This window comes from Scylla paramamosain, chromosome 19, assembly GCF_035594125.1.
Source record: "Scylla paramamosain isolate STU-SP2022 chromosome 19, ASM3559412v1, whole genome shotgun sequence".
NCBI lineage: Eukaryota > Metazoa > Arthropoda > Malacostraca > Decapoda > Portunidae > Scylla > Scylla paramamosain.
The window spans coordinates 9498753-9502144 of NC_087169.1; positions in this window are offsets into that span (position 1 = coordinate 9498753).

Here is a 3392-nt window from a genome sequence, read left to right on the forward strand (position 1 = left end):
TCATTTCTTATATATAGTTTATGTCAGGTTAGGTGTGGTTATGTTGGGTTGTTGTGTTGGGTACGCATTTCTCGATCAACACTATGGCCTCCAACCACATGCTAGATTTGGGAAAGATTTTCCCACAGGCAGAGACTTTGTTCAAATCCCAAATAACCAGTATGTTAATATTTTCAAGTCTATACTAATTTTGTATTTCTTTTGTAGGGAACACCATCCAAAGCAGGAGGACTTGGCAGATGTTCTGGACAACATGAGTGAGATAGAATTCTTCAGGCACCTTCGCCTCACAAGGAAATCTTTTTTGACACACAAATACAAATACACAAATACACAAGGCTTATGGTGAGGAACCTTCAGGTACCAGCCTTTATTTGGGTCCAAAAAAATCTTTGCACCCCACTCTGTGGTATTTAGGCACACAGAGTACCTATCGTGAAATCTCGGAGTGTGTACAGAGATTGACTGATGTCCTGTGTGAGGCAGGAAAGGATGTCTTTTTGTGGCCAACTCCTTCTCAAATTCCTGAAATTGAGCATGAATTTCAACAAATGGGAGGAATTCCTGGTGTGGTGGGGACTGGATGGCTGCCACATTCAGATGAGATGGCGGTGGCGGTAGAGTTAAGGCCGTCCTTGGTACGAGAGCCGCGCCATGATCCAGGTTCTAGGCGGTGTTCGTCTTACAGCCGCAGCATTTCAAAATAAATTTCATATTTCGACAGTTCTGTTACTATACATGTCAATAGCAAAGAACAATAAAGATATCTAGTCATCCTTATATTTAATTTAGTATCCTACGAAAATAATGCGTAAACTACATACAACAAGTTCCCTTAACTAGAAATTCACATGAACCGCCACGGACGTCACTCAGTAGACCATGGTCTAAACCAAGGTCTATATACACCAGGTCTAACCATTTGGGCCGTTCTGCATTGTTTCTCTTACGTCATCTGGGTGCTTCCGTTTTCTCTTTGTGAAACACTGAAGAAAACGCTAAAACGCTAAGGAAGACTGGAATTATTTTATTTTTCCCGTTATCTCTCTCTCTCTCTCTCTCTCTCTCTCTCTCTCTCTCTCTCTCTCTCTCTCTCTCTCTCTCTCTCTCTCTCTCTCTCTCTCTCTCTCTCTCATTGCTATTATCAGTGTGTGTGTGAGTGTATGTTTACCTAGTTGTACAGTACAGGGCTCGAGTGAGGCTCATGTTGTCTCCATATCTATATCTATCTAAGAGTTCCTTAAATTTCTGCACATTTGCTGCTGTAACAGTCTCCTGATTTAATCCATTCCAAATACCCACAGTTCTATGAGGAAAGCTATACTTCTTAATGTCCCCGAGCCACTGACTCTTATCTCCTTTGAATGCCCCCTCGTTCTTCCATTATCCTCTTGATTCATCAGCACCAGGTCTTTTCTATATAACTTTTCAATGTGGCTTACCACTTTATACATTGTTATTAGATCTCTCTCTTCTAATCTGCAAGGTGCAAGTTCAATTTCCTTCAACCTCTCCTCATACGATTACGTCATATTTTTCAGCTCTGGTACAATCCTTGTAGCCAACCTCTGAATCCTTTCTTAATTCACTATAACCTTTTCCTGTGTGGAGACCAAACCACTGCTGGATATTACAACCTTGGACGTATCATAGTGGTTATAATTTTCTCATTATAGTTTTGTCCATGTATTGAAATGCCACCCTGTGTGTGTGTGTGTGTGTGTGTGTGTGTGTGTGTGTGTGTGTGTGTGTTATATCTACACCTGTCGCTGCTGGGACTCCTTATAAAAAATTGTGATGCTTTAGTATGTGTATGGCCAAGAGGGATTTAAGAAATACAATAATATTACCAACTCTCACATATGCAAGTGAAACATGGCTTTGGAACGAGAGTCAGAGGTCTAGAGTGCAGGCAGTGGAAATGAGTTAAGTGAGAAGTGCTTGTGGTGTAAGTAGAATGGATAGAATGAGTAATGAAAGTGTGTATGAACTTTTTCCAATGGGTCTCAGGGGCGAGGGGAAGAAATGTAGAGTGGTTGAAGAGGTAGAGACGGACGTTAAAATGGTTTGGTCACATGAAGCGAATGGAAGAGAGTAGGATGATCAAGAGCGTTTATGTGAGATAGAGGGGGGGAATGATAGAGGACGACCTCCAGTAAAATGATGGAGGGATAAGGTGCGGGAGTATGTCAGTGAGAGGTGTGAGAGATCATTGAGAGATCTTGAGCAGGCAAGGAGAGTGTGTTTGGATAGAGAGAGATGGAAGCTCTTCTGTCGTGGCCATCCCATTGTGGGAGTTCCTGGGAGCAGGCGTCAAAGATGATGATAATGATTAGTGTGTGTACTTGTACGTAAGTATTCTCTCTCTCTTTCTCCCTCATACACATACAATGGAATATCAAAACCGAAATAACAGTTAATAACTTTTATTTGACTAATTTAGAATATTTCTTTTTTCACTCTTGTGAAATCTTAGATTTATCATTATGTTACGGATTCTAAAAAAAAAAAAAAAAAAACGCGTGTCCTTACAAAAAAAAAAAAAGAAAAAAAGTGAATAACCTCTTGAGGCAATGTCACATCTACAGATTTGCGTTGTTAATTTCTCTGTGGAGTTTCTTCCTGGTGTTAGTGACTTCTGGCCATGGTAACATAAGAACAGGTTTTCCATTTTCTCTAGATCACACCAAAAGCTCTCACTTAGTGTCATTAAACCACTAGACTTCCAACTAGCTATAGTATTCCATGAATTATTGTGTGATGTTACATGTGATCCAAGAAATTCATGTTGTGGAAACTTGAAAGCAATATATCCACCAAAATAGCGCAATCCTTCTTTTTTAATTTAATTTCCCAAATTTAGAAATGGAATGCTATCATCAGGAACATCCAGATTTTCCTTTCCCTCAGAAATGTATGGATCATCAATATCATCAATATGCAAGGAAGTCAATATCATTGCTGATAAACTTAATTAATTTTGCAATAAATCAGTTACACTATTCTCCTGATCAGAATTGCTTATCATGTCTTTGCTGAATGAATCACTCATCATGGGTACATCATCATTTTCAGTTATTACATTGTACTTGCTCCCCATCATTTTGCTATCTTTGCCAAAAGCAAGAGGTGATGGATGATCATATGTAGAACCCATTTGCCTGATGTACCCAAATAAATGTTCCAGCCCATCTTGGTTTTAGCCTGCATGTCAGTATGTATGTAAGACCATACTTTTCTTTGACCATTTCATATATATAAGTTCTGCAAAGACTGAGATGAGACAACTAGACCTCTCTGAAATTGATAAAGGTGATTTCTTCCAGTGATTTTCATACTCTTTGCAATGGTGATAATTTCCTCCAGTACACTGTCTTGCTGAGCAAGCTGAA